Here is an 18,478-nt window from a genome sequence, read left to right as displayed (position 1 = left end):
TGCAAAAATTCTAGGAGAAAGACCTCACTTTCAACCTGGAGTGGGGGGTTTGAAGGAGAACAGAAAAGGCTTCAGGGATGAAGGGAAATCTGAGGTCAATATTATTCTTTGCAAGAAATTTGGAATTCTTATAGGTAGAAAGCATGGGGGTAGTTACAGTTCATTTTGGGTATGGTGGATGACATGAGGAATGGACAAGGGAGGAAACAGTAGGAGAAAGAACATATTGACTTGGACATAGAACACAGGATGCTGCAAAAGTCATCATAATTTTGAGCTGCTAAAGATAAAAGTTGAACTAAGACTTTTGAGACTTGCTAAAATTTAGTACGAAAAAAGGCTTGATTCTTTCCACTCTTTCATCAACATGCACCAAGCCTCAGATGCCAGGACAAGGAGTTTATACCATACTTGGTTGGCAGTGATCTATTGAAGATCTTTGAATGGAGGGTTTATAGGAATTTGAGAGGTGCATTGAGATTATTTTGGCAGCTGTATGAGTCACAGATGGACAGGGGAGAGACTGGAAACAGTGAAAACAGGAAGATATTAAAATGACTCAAGTGAGAATTAATAAAGGCCTAAATTAGTAATAGTAGTGGTAATGATGGTAGAAAGGGTAGTAGTAATAGAAGTAGCAAAAGTAGTATTCTTTATTCCCTACAGAATGTATAACTGTTGTAGCTTTTCTTTTATTTGGGAGGGTGCAAATTGTTATGATAAAGAGGTAAAAGGGGCATTAACTGCAAATTCTTTTGACAGAGCAGAGCTCTATGCCCATTTTTATGCTAAACTAAAATTACTGTATAAAATGAAAAAAATTTAGAACTGGGACGTTAGAAAGCAAGTTCAACCTTTTCATTTTTACAGGTGAGTAAACTGAGTCCCAGAGAGGTCAAGTGATTTGTTCAAACTCACTCAAAATGAGTAGCAATAAGTTATATGTGCTAATTAGTAGAAGTATTCCTAAAATTTAATCTAAAATCCAAGTTTTCTAAGTATCGGTTGTTCCATATGGCATCCTACTGATCCTTCTCTAATTTAAGATAGTGAAAGTGCTTCAGTTAATGCAGTTATCCCAGAATGTAAAGATTGTTCTGGTGTGTGACAGGAAGTGATTAGGACACTACTTTTAGTCCTTCACCAGTCTTTAATAGGCAAAGAAACATTAAACTGGGTTTGTCAAATCTTCCAGATCCTGTTGTAGCTCAGCAATCAAAATATCTTGGGTCATCTGGATTGCAAAGGACTTTATATGTCATGGTATCAATAGGAAGGATGAAAGTTTCAGCTGAGATAGCTACCCTCTTACTTAGTTTTCTCCCATTTGTCACTGGCTAGGATGCATTTTTGACAGCTAGGTAGGATTAAGTCTAGAAATCCATAGCTGAAGAGCAGCCCCTCCAAGAATCAAATCTCAAGCTTTGCCTCTAGGCAAGTCACCAAATTAGAGGCAAATTTGCTTTATTTTTTTTAAATTAAATTATTTTATTTATTTTCTCTGTTCAACAATCACTTCCATATATCTTAGATTGTTTCCCTTTCCTCCCCTTCTCTCCTCCCTCCCCACTCCTTCTCCGACATGGCATTCAATCTTATATAGGTTCTACATATACTTTCCTATTAAATACATATTGCATAGAAGAATTAAAATGAATGGGAGAAATCATAAATCAAAACATAATACAAAAGAAAATGGTCTGTTTCTATCTGTGATCCAGTTCCATAGTTGTTTCTCTGGATGTGGAAGGCATTTTGCCTCAAAAGTTCATTGGAAATTTTTTAAGTCCATGCATTTCAATGAAGTACTAAGTCTACTAGAAAAATTCCTTGCACACTGTGGTTGTCTCTGTGTACAAAGTTCTCCTGGTACTGCTCCTTTCACTCAGCATCAGTTCATATAAGTCCTTCCAGGCTTCTCTGAGGTCTCTTTCTATTCATCTTTCTCATAGCACAATAGTATTCCATTACATTCATATACCACAACTTGTTCAGTCATTCCCCAATTGATGGGCATCCCCTTGATTTCCAGTTTTTGGCCAACACAAAAAGAGCTGCTGTAAATATTTTTGTACACATAGGACCCTTTCCCATTTCTATGATCTCTTTGGGATAGAGTCCTGGAAGTGATATTTCTGGATAAAAGGGTATGCACATTTTTGTAGCCGTTTGGGAAGAGTTCCAAATTGCTCTCCAGAATGGTTGGATCAGCTCACAGCTCCAGCAACAATGAATTAGTGTTCCAACTCTCCCACATTCTCTCCAACATTTATCATCTTCTTGTTTTGTCATGTTAGCCAATCTGATAGGTATGATGTGGTACCTCAGATTTGTTTTGATTTGCATCTCACTAATCAATAATTATTTAGAGTATTTTTTCATATGATTATAGATAGCTTTAATTTCTTCCTCTGAAAATTCCCTGTTCATATTATTTGACCATTTATCAATTGAGGAATGACTTTTATTCTTATACATTTGTGCTAGGTGCTAGGTAACATTGGGGAAATCCAAAAAGACCTCACCTGACCTCTGCTTTCCAATACCAGCCAGCTCAGCACCAGGTAAGCTGCAGCACTTTAGCTTCTACCTGAAAGAACCAGAGTCCACAACACATAAAGACTCAAATTTTAGGCACAAGAACTGTGGGACAGACCTCCCTGTGCCACAGATGCAGAGATTTACTTTAAAAGCCAGGTAAAAAATGATTAACATGAGTAAGAAGCAAAGGAGAAAAAAAAAGATCATAGTATCTTTCTATGGGAACAAGGACCAAAACACAAGTGTCAAAGAGGTCAGCACTGAGACTGTACTCCCATCCGAAACTTCGGAAGGGAATATTAACTGATCTGAAGCACAAAGAGACTTCTTGGGAGAGCTCAAGAAGGATATTAAAAGGCAAATTAAAAAAAAGGAGCAAAACTGACCAATCACTTCAAAAATATGAAAAAAAGAAATCACAGAAGAATTTAAAAGGACAGTTGGACAAATGGAAAAGGAAGTACAAAACCTAACTGGAGAAAATAACTCTTTAAAAGGGACAAGTGAACAGATGGAAAAGCAGATGAAAAAGTTTACTGAAGAAAACAATTTGATAAAAATTAGAATCAGGAAGGTAGAAGCTAATGACTCTATGAGACATCAAAAATCAGTCATACAGAATCTAAAGAATGAAAAGATAGAAGAAAATATAAAATACCTAATTGGAAAAACAACTGACCTGGAAAATAGATCTAGGAGAGAAAAAATAAGGATTATTGGTCTGCCAGAAAGCCATGATGAAAAAAAGAGCCTGGACAATATCTTCCAAGAAATCATCAAGAAAAATTGCCCAGAAGTCCTAGATCCAGAGGGCAAAATAGTCATTGAAAAAATCCATCATTCACCTCCTGAAAGGGACCCCAAATGAAAAACATCCAGGAATATCTTTGCCAAATTCCAAAACTATAAAGTGGAGGAGAAATTACTGTAGGCAAACAGAAAGAAACAATTCAAATATTGAGGAGCTATAGTCAGGACCACACAGGGCCTTGCAGCTTCTACATTAAAAAAATCAAAGAAATTGGAATATGATATTCTGTAAAGGAAAGGAGCTGGGACTGCAACCAAAAATTAATTACCCAGCAAAGTTTAGTATAATATTTCAGGCAGGGAGATGGACATTCAATGAAATAAGGGATTTCCAGACCTTCCTAATGAAAAGATCAGAACTCAATAGAAAATTCAAACTTCAAATGCAGATCTCAATAAAGGCATAAAAAGGTAAACAGAGGAAAAAAAAAACTTGATACTCAATATGGGCAAACTGTTTACAACCTTAAAAGGGAAAATGATACTTGTTAATCTTGAGAATTGTATATTTATTATGATATACGAAAGGGATATATGAAAGGAAAGATAGAGGGAGCAGTGTAAAGTAAATGATGTCATGATAAAAATGAGATTTAAGAGTGGGAAGGGATTGTAATCAGAGATGTGAAAAGGGGGAGTCAGAAAAAAATAAATCACATCACAGGAAGAGGCACAAAAATATATTGTAGTAGAGGGAAAGAGGGGAAGGAGATGAGCATTGTTTGAGACTGTCATCTGAATGGGTTCAAGGAGGGAATAAAACCTCAATTAAGCACAGAAATACAACTTGCTCTTTAGGCAGGAGAGGAAGAGGTAAAGAAAAGGGAGAGGAGGCTAAAAGGGAAGGAAGAAATAGTAAGGGAAAAGAGGATAAAAAAGGAGGGGGGCTGAAAGAAGGGAGGGAACACTGAAGGAGGTGGCGGTCAAAAATTAAAACTATTGTGGAGGGGAAGGGAGAAGGGAGAATTAAAGCATAAATGGGGAGGGGGAGATGGAGGGAAAGACACAGATAGTAATTATAACTATGATTTGAATGGGATGAACTGTCCCATAAAATGGAGACAGATAGTAGAATGGATTAAAAACCACAATCCAACAATATATTGTTTACAAGAAACACATTTGAAACGGGGGTATACACACATGGTAAAGTTTGGAGCTGAATATATTATGCTTCAGCTGATGTAAAAAAGCAGGTGTAGCAATCCTAATCTCAGACAAAAGGAAAAGCAGAAATCAATCTAATCAAAAGAGATATGGAAGGAAACTATATCCTGTTCAAAGGCACCATAGACAATGAAGCAATTTTATTACTAAACATATATGCAACAAGTGGTATAGCAACTAAATTCTCAGAGGAAAAGTAAAAGGAATTACAGGAAGAAATAGATAGCAAAACTATACAAGTGGGGGACCTCAACCCCCCCTCTCTGAACTTGATAAATATAACCTCAAAATAAATAAGGAAGAAGTTAAGGAGGTGAATAAAACTCTGGACAAGGAAGATATGGAGAAAATTGGAGAAAAAATCTGGAGAAAAATGAATGAGAATAGAAGGGAATATAACTTTTTCTCAGTGGGACATGACATACATACAAAAATTGACCATGTACTAAGCTATTAGCAGAAAGAATACAGCACCTTATCAAAAGAATATTACATTATGATCAGGTAGGATTTATACCAAGAATGTAGGGCTGGCTCAATATTAGAAAAACTATTAGCATCATTGATCATATCAACAACAAAAGTAACAGATATCACATGTTTATCTCAATAGATGCAGAAAAAGTTTTTGACCAAATACAACACCCATTCCTGTTGAAAACACTGGAAAGCATCGGAATATATGGAACTTTCCATAAAATAATAAGCAGTATCTACCTAAAAGCATCAGCAAACATTATATGCATTGAGGACAAGCTAGATGCATTTCCAAAAAGATCAGGGGTGAAACAAGGATGTCCATTATAACAACTGTTATTCATTATGGTATTAGAAAAGCTAGCTGTAACAATAAGAGAAAAAAAGAAATTGAAGGAATTAGAATAGGCAAAGAAGAAACTAAGTTATCCCTCTTTGCAGGTGATATGATGATACACTTAGAGAATCCCAGAGAATCAAGTAAAAAACTACTTGAAATAATAAACAACTTTGGTAAAGTTGCAGGTTACAAAATAAAGCCGGATAAATCATCTGCATTTCTACATATTACTAAGAAAGCCCAACAGCAAGAGGTAGAAAGAGAAATCCTGTTTAAAGCTACGGTAGACACTATAAAATATCTGACAAATTTACTTTTGAAACCAATAATTTTTTTTTAGTTCCTTAATCACTAAGCACATTTATCCTTGTAAGTGTTTTAGCTCTGAAAAGACTATCTAGTGGGCAGTATTAGTGCCCCAGCTTTTCAAATATGAAGATCCCTTTTAATTAAAAAAAAACCCCAAACTCCATAGCTTTGTATTTTACTATTAGGATCTGTTCATTGAGAAAGCAGACAATGACAAAAGGCCTAAATGAATTTAATGACATTTTAAATGATTTTTATGTTGTGTCAGCAACAATAGCATCTCTCTATATTTTTGGCCTGAGACATTTACTAGCTGTGTGGCTGTGGACAAGCTGCTTAACTTTGTTTGCCTCCATTTTCTAGTGTGTAAAATGAGCTGGAGAAGGAAATGAGAAATCCCTGTAGGATTTCTGCCAAGAAAACCTCAAATGAGGTCAGAGAGAATTGGACACACTTGAAAAACAACTAAATAACAGCAACAATACACATGTGCTTATATACACATATACTTATATATGGTGAAAATTAAAGAAGATAAAAATTTAAGTACAAAAAAGTCTCTTGCAGTGGTAAATAAAACTGACAGTTTTTTGCTTAAAAGGGTCAATAAAATACACAAAACATTACCCAATTTAATTTTTTTCAAAGAATAAACAAAATCAAAATTACCAAAATCAGAAACGAAAGTTGGGGGGGAAATTAACAAAAATATAGAGGGGGATTAAATGAAATGATCAAAATGTATTGTGTCAAATGTATAGTTCTGAAAATTGATAGCTATGAAAAGTAAAATGAATAATAGTTTAGAAAATATATAAGATGCCCAGATTAACAGAACACTAATCAATCTAAATAGTCTAATCACAGAAACTGAAAACATTTAATTTGATCACAAGACCCCAAAAGGACCTACATCAACAATTTTACCCAAGTTTATCCAGAAATTCATCACTTCAACTTCACAGATAGGAACCTGACCTGCTAAGCCCTGAGGATAGGGATTATAGATACTGGTATCCAAATGAAATTGTCTAGGAAAAGTGTGAGGTAAAGGTTTTGTGTGTAAATCATGTAAAACATAGTTCCATATTAGTCATATTGTGAAAAAAATATTAAAAAAGAAAAAACCACAAAATATAAAGAAAGTAAAAATAGAATGCTTTTATCTGTATTCAAACTCCATCAGTTCTTTCTTCGGATGTGGATAGCATTTTCTATCATGAGTCTTTTGGACTTATCTTGTTGAGAAGAGCTAAGTCAATCACAGTTGATCGTTGTACAATGTATTGATACTATTTACAATATTCTCGTGGTTCTTCTTACTTCACTTTGCATCAGTGTATATAAGACTTTCCAGGTTTTTCTGAAATTTGCTTGCCCACTATTTCTTATAGCACAATAGCATTTTATTACACTCGTATACCACAACTTTTTTTTTTTTTGGTTTTCCCTCACTTGATGGGCATACTCTCAATTTCCAATTCTTTGCCACCAAAAAAAGACCTGCTGTGAATGTTTTTGTACTTGGAGGTTCCTTTCCCTTTTTTTATGACAAGATTCTCTTTCTAATCAAAGCAAACCTCACACATCAAATGAACATATAAACTTTAGTGGCTCCTAGCCTCTTTCTATATTTCCAGTCTTTTAACACTTTGCTTACCTACATGTATGTACTCTACGTTCCAGAGATGCTGGCCCTCTTGCCATTCATTGTATACAATGATTCATTTCCCTACTAAGTGTATTTTCACTGGCTGTCATTCATGTTTGGAATGCCCTTACCTACTCCTTCTGGTTTCCCTGGCTTTCTTCAAGACTCAGCTTAAATTTTTCCTTCTGCAGGAAGCTTTTCCAAGTATTTCCTCCCTACTCCATTGCTTTACTTTTCCTTTGAAATTGTTCTTTGTTTATGCTGCATGTATTATATTTATACATTTTTTTTCCTGTTGTCTCCCCCATTAAATGTGAGTTCCTTGGAAGGGAGAGATTGATTTTTATCTTCCTTTGTATTTCCAGTGTTTAGCACAGTGACTGGCACACAGTAGGCACTTAATAAATGCTTGTTAACTGAGTTCATATGTGAAATAGACTATAGTGAATTTGAAGTAGTCTTGCACATGTGAAGTGAGAATTCCCAAGCAGAGATGTTGGTCAGAATAGCTATCACCAGTTCCCCATGTGGGGACTGAGCAACTCCTTTGTATTAGTGACCAGGTGCTCCTCCTCAAGCTAGGTGTAGGAGAAATCCCATATTACTAGAATTCCTTATAGTCATCTTTCCTTTGGAAAATGGGAAACCTAAAAAATGGAAGGCCAAATGACATTTTTTTAAAAGGATTTCCAAAACCTATTCTCTCAGTCCTAGATCTGTATTTGGATGAATGGAGGTAAAGCAGTATATATTGGGAACTATTGCTGAAATGATTTAGCAACAACAAAAATTTCCCCCCTCTTATATGTAATAGAGGGACTGGCCAATGAGTGCCCAGTTGTTTGGGCTCAATTTGTTCTGCTCTGCCTGGTACTGACTTATGTGGATAGTTAGAGAGCCTACTACCAGATAAGAGTAATGGAGGGTCCTGTTGATTTACTGGGTGATAATGAGAGATTTTTAGTTAGCTATGGAGAAGGAATGTGAGTATACATGCAGAAGTCTCAAAGAGAGACTTTTACGTGGTGGTAAGTGAGGCATGTGAATTTCTAGATGGGAGAAGGGGTCTTGGCACCTTTCTTACTCATCTCCATGAAGACTGGAAGGTACAATATTGATCTTCTTCCTTTCCCATTGTGTCTATTCTTTCTTATTTTTAGGTAAATGTATATTGCAGATGAAATAAAATTGCGTGCTTAAAAAGATCAATAAAATCACTAGAGATCCAGGGACTGAAATTTATGACAGAATTTAGCAGTAGCTCCACCCTGTCCCATTCAAAACAAAGTGTTGCTCTGAGGAGAGACCTGCTTGACCCAGTCTGGCAGTGGGTCAACTAGGCAGACCAGATACCATATCCTACTTACAGGATAACTCCATACATCTATTATTCCACATTTAGAAGTCAATTTGATTGGATGAATGGCTTGTAGTAACCACTGTAAGTTTGAGCCCACTCTCAGCAGAAGTTGAGTTGGCAGAGAGTATGCCCTTATTCCAAGGATTAGTCTTGTACTTTGATTATTCCTATTTCTTTTTAGTAAGCACCCCTGGTAAAAGCTAATTTATTTTAATTGTTTAATTAATATTGGAACAATAGTCATTATTAGTTGATATTAGGAGAAAATACAAGAATAGAGGCTCAAGCTAATAGCACTAGTAAAATCCCACTCTGCCTCAGGAATAGCCCATGTCCCTTGAGGGGGTCGGGGGAGATAATAGCCAGATATATTCTGGGCACCTGGTCTATTAATGTCTGTTTGCATTGGGAGACATAGTCCAACATCTTGCTTCATGTAATTCTGCCAACATTGCTATTACACATGATCATCTATCCCCTAAACACATACTTAGAATTCATATTAATGTCTAGGTCTCATCTTGTGGTAGAATTTCTGTAAGCCTAAGAATAGGAAAGGATAGAAAGGACTATTCAGATCACTACCATGTTGCCACAAATAGAATAGGATCCCGAGGTAGTTTATGACTGGCTTCCAAAGTCAATTTTTGGACTAGTCTTGGAAGGAGGGGTAGATGGGAGAGCCATTTCTTGGTGGAAAACTTGGCACCATTAGCCAGAACAATCACACAGAAAGAATTCTGGTTACTGTTTCTCTCTCATCTGTGAATGGTTTGGGTACTTAGAACAATCTCCCAAAGACCAAAATGGCTAGCCCTAAGGATGAATCATCTATAAGTTAAAGTTATCCAACTTTTTTGCTTCCTAGTCAGGAGAAGAGAAAAGGGCTTGGTGGATGTGTGAAGGGCGATCAGACTTTGACAGTATTGTTATTACTGACACTCAACAATAGTTCTTGTCCCAGGGAGGGTTGGAGGCCACCTATCTTGTAGTGTTAGTCCTGGCACGGCCATGCCACAATTCCATGCCACAAAAAATAAAATCTCTTTTGACATCAAAGAAAATGAAGAAACCTTCATCAGTAGGGATGTATGCATAGTGGATCCATGGGATTATTTCTTTTATCATCTTAAAGATATATGTGTGTATGTGTATATGTATGAGTGTGTATGTGTATATGTATGAGTGTGTATGTATATATATATACATACACACACACACATACACCCATACATAAAATTTCTTCACCATTCACCAACATATGGTGGCTACATAATATCTGACACCATTATTATACATTTTATATAATATATAACATTACATTATAATTGGGCCATGTATAGCTGTTAATATGTAGGTACCATTCTAATGATGTACTCATGAACATTGATCATGTCATCCAGTGGCTTTAGTTTCTCTCTTCTTCAATGTATTCCCTAAACAGTGGAGGAAATAATATAATAATAACCCTCCTGGTAAAATACTTACAGAGACCCTTTATTTCCTCAAAGTAAAATCCAAATTTATTCTTACTCCAACCTACCTTATTAGATATTTCACATTATTCTACTTTATGTATTCAGTGTTCCAGCCTAACTGAGGTATTAGCTCTTACCTAAACTTACAATCCATTTCTCATTTCTGTGTCTTTTTATAGGTTGTAGACCATTCCTAGAATAAATTTTCTTTGTTTCTACCTTTCATGGACTTTTTTCCTTAAAAAGTCAGCTCAGGTGCCAACTCCTATGGGAAGTCTTTCCTGGTCTCTCCACTTATTAGTATTTTCTCTCTCATATTTATTAGTTTGTCTGCATGCTGATTCATCCCAAGAATGTACGTTCCTTGACTTCAGAGTCTATCTCAGTTTTTGATTTTGGACACTTAAATTGAAGGGAATTTTAGTGTTGAATTTAATATTCCAGCTACAGTATGGATTAAATAAGATTTTTTTTGGAAAGGGTATACAGTCTGCAAAAATAACCATCTTTTATAATGTTATCTTAACAAGAAAATATATTCCAATAATTACACAGATGAACCTTTTTAGATGTTGCAGGATGGGATCTGTGCTTCCAGTTTTCTGTTAATTGGTGTATTCCATGTTTACCAAAAAAATCACTTTTTGTTTTACTCTATTTTCTTCCATCTTTAATGCTTCTTTGCTTAGCCACAACAGGGAAGGGAAAAGTAAGGGAATAAACATTTTTATAGCATCCACTGTGTGTCAAACACTATGCTAAGAGCTTTTTACAAACATCTGATTTGATCCCTACACCAACCCTGTGAGGTAGGTAATGTTATTAACCTCATTTTACAGTTGAGAAAACTGAGGCAAGCAGAGGGTTCCAGGTTCAGTGCTCTATCCACTAAACTTTCAGCTGCTTTACAGACAGTAGGCACTTTTTGCCCAAACTCTATTTCCACCTCTTACTTCCAGAATCACAGAATCCAAAAGTCTCTTGCAGTATACAGAATAAATGGCTACATGGAAAGTCTGCAGTGATTCGCAAGCAGGGGTGTGTGTATGATGTTCAGGGAGGACTAGTACCTCTGGTGTGATGGCTTGACAAGCCCTCTACAGGGCTGCTCAGGCAGCTCTGGTGTCCACCTTCACCCAAATCTCACCTGTGGCTCTAAGAAACTGTAGCTTACACAGTAGCCACACCCCAGTTAAACCAGCAGATGGCTTAAACCAGGTTGAGGGTAACTGAACAGGCCTGTTGCTGAATTGGGGGGTTGTCTACCTCAAGCATGAAAGTCTTCCCTGGGTGGAGTTAGTGGTTGAGAACAATTTATTCCAACAGCCATAAAGGTGGCTGAAGCAGGTGCTGTGGAGTGCTTAGCTTGGTCAGACATCAAAAATGCCAAGGTCATTCACTGCATCCCAAGCCACAGCTAGTTGTCTAACTTGTCTTGCCACCAGAACGTAAAAGAGTAAGGCTAAGGTCTCAGCGCAACTCTGCCTCACTTAAATTCATTACTCTGCGATGCACTTGTTCTCTTTGAACCAAAAGACAAACAACACATCTGGGTTCCAAATAAGTGATCGAACAGCACTGATGGGACACCTGGGGTTGCTGAGGAAGTGTAAAATCTATTGCGTTTATCTGAGCTATTGGATCATCGATGATGACCTGGCCTTCACCTTTGTAATTATATTTTTTCTGGTCTAGTATTTTCAATTTTCTGAAGAATAAGAACTAATGGAAAAATGTGCTTTTCATGTGACTTTATTTGTGAGTGTGTGTGTGTGTGTGTGTGTGTGTGTGTGTGTGTTGTTTAAAAGGGTAGGGTGAGAATAGAGACTAGGACTCAGAGAGATATGAATTGACAATCATGTGGGAAATTAGATGCAACAAGCGATTATGTAAAAGAGATGACATATTGTAGCATAATGAACTGGAAGTCAAGTGTTTGGTGTTAATCATTATTTTAGCAGATCTGTTTAGAATGTGATCATCTGCTTGTACAAAAATACAGAAGTCTACAATTAAATAGCTTTCCTCTCCCCATTACGGGCAATATTAAGGAAACAGGATTTGGCTGAATAGAGAACAAAAACTGAGATACAGTTAAGACTTAGGGATACTTTTCCCAGTGGTATTTTTAGGTCTCCTATTTACTTTTCTCTCATTCTCGCCAGCCAAGAATTTTTTTCCACTACACATTTGCATCACAGCAAGGAGAGTAAATTAATAGAAGGAAGGCATCCAATTGGAGATCTTGTCACATCAGATCTCTGACTTAAACCCTTAGTGCCCTACCTAACATTATAGTTGTTTGACAGAATCAAGGATAATGATAACAATATGATATATTTGTCTAGTATTTTATGACCTACAAAATACCTTCAAATATACTTATATAAAAATTAAAGGATAGAATGCTGAGAAAGAGAGTAACCTTTTAAAATATTCCTTTTCTATTTTGCTAGGATTTGATCCAGGGAGATTATGTCTAGGGAGTGTTGCAATTTCATAGCGTTGCTAATGATGGTCGTGGAGCAGAATAAGGAGTTATTGGTCAGCAAAAATAATACATGAGAAGAATAAGGAAATGCTTTACTCACACATGTATACACACATATATATACTTATATAATACTTCATATATATGTATATAAAATACAAAAGGATTAATCTTCAAAATTATAAACACATAGAGGGTAGAGTCTGCATAATATCTGAGAAGGAAATAGGAAGGCTCCTGGGGTTAGCATTGAACGTTTTTCTTCTTCTCCTTTAAAAAACAAATAGAAAACAACTCCTTTTCTCGTTGTAGAAAGGAATTCAAAGGGAGGGGAGTTCCATGGCCTTGACTGATCTCCTTATCTTACCCTGAGGAGCAGTGCTACAGATGGCGCCTGGGACAAATTCATTTGAGTGGTGGCTGTGTAGAGTAGTGTTATTTATGACTGATCCTATGAATGGATGAGTGGAATGGAAACAAAGGTCATGAAAATGGAGGAGGCTGAGGAAACTGAAAGGCCAGTCTTCCAACTAGGTAGGATCTGAGTTGGAAAAGAGGTGTATGAGGTAGGTCCTGAACTTTTGGGGAAGGAGGAAGAATGAACTGAAAGTCCACAGATGACAGTAACAAAGATCTGTACAGGAAAGAAGGAACTTTGAAAGAGAAGAAATGATTATGGAGTGATGGGGAGAGAGAGAGAATCTGAAAGAGGCAATGAGGATTAAGGAGTATGTCAGCTTCTCTTTCTGATGGGGTATATAAGAAAAGGAGGAGCTAGTCTCAAAGAGGACCCCCAAAAGAGGTGTTGTCTGCAGGAGAAAGTCAGTTTTCAGTGAACATCAGAAGATGAAAGAATAAATCTCATTTGCCCCTTACAACATACCTAGTGAAGAAAATTATAACATTAATCCCATTTTATGGATGACGAATCTGAAGTTGAGAAAATTTAGGTAATTTGGCCAGAGTTACATAGATACTAAGTCTCTAAGTCAGGATTTGAACTTATGTTCATCTGCTTTCAGGGGTCAGCTAGATGACACAGTGAATAGAATGCCAAGCTTGAAATCAGGAAGACACATCTTCTTGAGTTCAAATCTGGCCTCAGACACTCAATAGCTGTGTGACCCTGGGCAAGTCACTTAGCCCTATTTGCCTCTGTTTCCTCATCTGGAAAATGAGTTGGAGAAAGAAATGGCAAATCGCTCCATTGTCTTTGCCAAGAAAACCCTAAAAGGGGCCATGATGGGTTGGATATGACTGAAACGACTTAACAAAAACTTCCTGACAGTAAACCTGTCTACTCCTCCATCTTAGCAAATCCAAAGTATTCTGTGACATATCTACAAAATGAATACACTCTGAAATAGAAAGGAAGAAAGATATTGAAGAAATGTGCTAAAGAAACAGTTATTATTTTAAAATAGCAATATTTATTGATTGTCAAAGAGATTATGGGATGTCACAAAATATGAAATAGATGTGGAACAAAAAATGTTCTTGGATGTCCACAAGAATATTCAAAGAAACACAAAAAATATCCAAATAACATTGCTTTGATGTATCCAAAAAAGTATAATTTCTCAGAGATAGCTTTGCATTTTCTATCAGTTATCACATTATATAAAAATGCATCAACGTCAATCCACCTCCATAAAGTATCGCAATAGTTTACTCAAGAAAGAGGCCTCAGAGGGGCATATCCAAAATGAACATCACACTGAGAAAAGCAATATCCATTTCAATCAGTCATTCCACTTAGAGCTTTCAAGAAATTCATTGCTGCTACAAAATGAAAAGTCATTCTTACTCTTTTCAAGTAACTTATAGTTTTATTTGGATGGTTAGTAATTCTTAGGAGACACAAATTCTTTTAAGGGTCCATTACACTCTAGCTTTGCTGTATATGTAAAAACAAAAGATATCTGATGATAGGATGACCCATTCTAGAAAGATAGACAGTGCTATAGTGCTCATATGCTCTCTCTGGGCCTCCTTGTAGAAGGAAATTATATGCTATCGATTTACAAGAGGAACAGAAAATTCCTCCTAAAACTTCTAGGGTGGTCTTGCTAAACATTAGTATAAAAAATGCATGGATACAAGTGACAGATGGAGCCTGGCCTAGAAGAAAGAACCTTGAATTTGAAGTCAGAAGACATGGTTATTATGTTACCCTGAATAAGGCAACTCAGTATCTCAGAGTCTCAGTTCCCTTATCTGTAAAAATTATTACAATGTACTATTATTATATAATTACATTGCATATTATATAACATAATTATACGTTATAATTATGTTATTATAGTATTATGTTATAATAGTGTACATGGTTGTTGTTGGCCACAATTGAAATAATGTATGTAAAGCACTTTGTAATCTACATAAATATCTGGGGTTATTAGCGGCTTTTTGTAGTAATGTGACTGGTCTGCCCCGTGGAACTCCATCCTCAGAGCATGTGTTGCTAAGGGTGAACAGGGCTGGGGTATATTTAGATAAAGAGAGTTTTTTTCTCTTCCCTTTTTGTGTTCAGAGGAGGAGGCTAAGATTACTATAAGCTCTTGGTGGCAAGAGAGGCCTTAGGTTTTTATGGCCTCAGAGGGCATGGCCCTTCTGGTGATTGCGTCTTAATTGTGTCTATTTTTGCCTTTAAGTGAAGGAATATCCCAGCCCAAGAGCAATGAAGAGCCTACCTCTTCCCCAAATTGGTTAAATGACCAGAAGCAGTTACAAAATGCTCACACATGCTCTCAGTTGGAGAGCAGTACCCTTCCATTATGTGTCACCATATCTTTCTAGGAGCAAGCCCCATGGCTCCTTCCATGTGAGCTGGCAACAGGCTGTAAAGATGGAGCTCCATGGCCAGGCCACCATTACACTGAATAACCAAGGGTATCAGAAACGTAATAATATACATTAAAAAAAGGTTATAAACTTAACATTTATTACAAATTTAATAGGAAACTACAAATCCAATTTAATTTACATTGTAATCATCTACATTTAAATAAATGAATTACTGTGTATAAAGTACCATAAAAAATGCATCAGTCACTCCCTCTAGGTTTTCATTGGGTTTATTTAATCACTTTTTCTTTTGTATAGTAGGAATTAGTATGTACTTTGTCATTCTGGTTCTCCTTTTTTCCACTTTACGTTATTTCATAAGGGTATTTTCAGATTTCTCTATAGTCCTCATACTTATTGATCTTAATTTCATTATAGTTTCTTATTACATTAATCTAGGTGGGAAAGTAATAATAGAAAAATGTTATCGGAATTTGATTTTCTCCCATCAGCAACTTAACTGCTATTAAAATTCCTAGCATTAAAACATGAGTGTTCTTTATTTTTTAAATTGTCATTTGAAAAGTGAACTTCTTTCAAGTTCATTTAAGACCAAATCTCTTTTAAATCCTCATCCTTGTCTAATTTTTATAATGACAGTAAAATCTGATCATTAACAAAGGTGATGGAGTACTAGCTAGCAACTAACTGCCCCAAATTCATATTGGAAACTGAGAATTAAGGTTCAATAGCTTTGGGATGGACCACAAAACCTCTAGTTTCTCTTAAGCACATTCAAGGAGAGGAACAAAATACTGAGTTTCAGAGCAAAAGTAAAAGTTGATAGTTCCTGTTCAGGTGAAGTACATACATAATAAAAACTTGACTGCAGTGGCACCCTGAAATGACATGCAAATTAAGTTAAAGTCAAGGAGCATTATTGATTACTGTGGTTCAGGATTATTAATTCCCTGGAGAAAAAAAAATTGATCAAATAACCTCAGAGGGAAAGGAAGAAAATAGCAGGCTAAATTCAAATGAGAAAACTCATATTTCTTTTTTCCCACATATATATTTGTTTTTTTTCACAAATTTGCTTAGTTCCTTCTATTTGCCACATTTCTATGGGACCTAGCAAGTGCTAGGAACTCAAACATCATGTAATTGAATAAAACAATAATAGTAATGATAGCTAGCATTTGTATGTACCTTAAGGTTTGGAAAATACTTTCCATATATTATCTAACTTAATTGTGTGAATTAGGTGCTATTATCACCGTGTTTTAGAGATGAGAAATTGAGGTTGAGAGACATCAAGTACTTGCCCATTGAGAGTAAAGAGCCAGTAAATGTCTGAGGCAGAATTGTGAATTCAGATCTTCCTGATGCCAAGTCTTGTACCCTACTCCCCCCATTTAAATGTTTAGTATGAAAAGAAATGGAATAGAATGGAAAGGACTTGAATGTACTAGAGTAGAACAAAACAGAATGGAACAGAATATCGCATATTGGAATATAGTATAATGGAATGAAATAGGATTGGAAAGAATGGGATAGGTAGAGCAGAGTACAAGAAATTAGAAAAATAGAATTAAATAGAAAAGAACAGAGTATGGTACAACTGAATCAATCAAATCAAACTGAATTGAACTAAATTGAATCAAACCAAATAAAACAGAATTGAGTGGAATGGAAGGGAAAGGAAGGTATCTAACAGAATAATCTAGTCTGCTTTGAACTAGAATAGAATGGAATGGAATAGAATAGAATAGAATAGAATAGAATAGAATAGAATAGAATAGAATAGAATAGAATAGAATAGAATAGAATAGAATAGAATAGAATAGAATAGAATAGAATAGAATTGGATGGGCTAGGCTAGGCTAGGCTAGGCTAGGCTAGGTTAGGTTAGGACAGGACAGGATAGGATGGAAGGGAAGGGAAAGGAAATAAAGGAAAGGGAAAGGAAAGATATGCAACAGAATAATCAAGACCAGACTGAACTAGAATAGAATAGAATGGAATGGAATGGACTGGAATGGAATGGAATGAAACAGACTGGAATTTCAAGTTAAGATATTCCTACACTGACTCAAAGTTGCTTTCACATTTAATTTTCAACTTTCAGAAATGAATAGTTCTGGGTGACATCTTGACCTCCTCAGAGAACTACTTCATCAATACAGCCTTATTTCCTGCTGCCACCCCTTACAATTTATGTCTTTAGGGAACAACATTTAAGCTTCCTTGTCCCTGCTAACACTCTTCGTTTTTAGCGAATTATAGACTATCCTTTTGCAGGTAGGTCAGTCTATGGTAACAGAATGAAAGCTTAACCATTTTTTCCCTTTCTGACCTTCAGCTCTCCATTTCTATTAACCTGGGTAAAATAATCAACCATGAAGAGAATGGTGGGGGAAAAGACCACCATGCCTAATAAAGATTGATGGTAGCACTGGGGAAACTCTTCATATGAAGTTTGAATATGTCAACAAATGTTCCATTCCCTAGTTCACTGACCCAGGTACAGGCAGGATTACTGAAAGGGGAAGAGAGGTTAATTGAGACCAGGTCTTTAAACACAAAATCTATGAAAAGGCAACTTTGCCCCTTAGCTTTTTGCAAGCTCCAGGACTCTGAAACAGCTCTCTGTGTGCCAGATGGAGTTAAAGTTTAGTCGATTTTTAAAGGAAGCTTTGAACTATTGTGATATTTTACTATAAAACAGCCTCATCAACATGTATCTTGATTTTCTTATGTAGTTTGAACCTGTTGAGTGAATGCCTCTCCATCCTTATGTCATTTTATATTATATTAAAATTTATATAAATACATTTCATATTAAATATAATTATATTATTTTATAATGCAATTTGTATTAAATGGAAATTTAAGTATAAGATACTCCAGTTACACACAAGAGTATTACAAGAGTTGTTCTTATCTTGAGGGGGTTACGGATGTCTAAGATAAAGTACTTCCCTTTCTAATGAGATGCACAAAAGCTGCTTTAGAAACAAAATCAGAATTTAAGATGACACTATTTTTATTTAAGTTTTGCCTTTTT

The sequence above is a fragment of the Notamacropus eugenii genome, chromosome 2 (assembly GCF_028372415.1).
Source record: "Notamacropus eugenii isolate mMacEug1 chromosome 2, mMacEug1.pri_v2, whole genome shotgun sequence".
Taxonomy (NCBI): Eukaryota; Metazoa; Chordata; class Mammalia; order Diprotodontia; family Macropodidae; genus Notamacropus; species Notamacropus eugenii.
Note: the sequence above shows the minus strand (reverse complement) of the source record.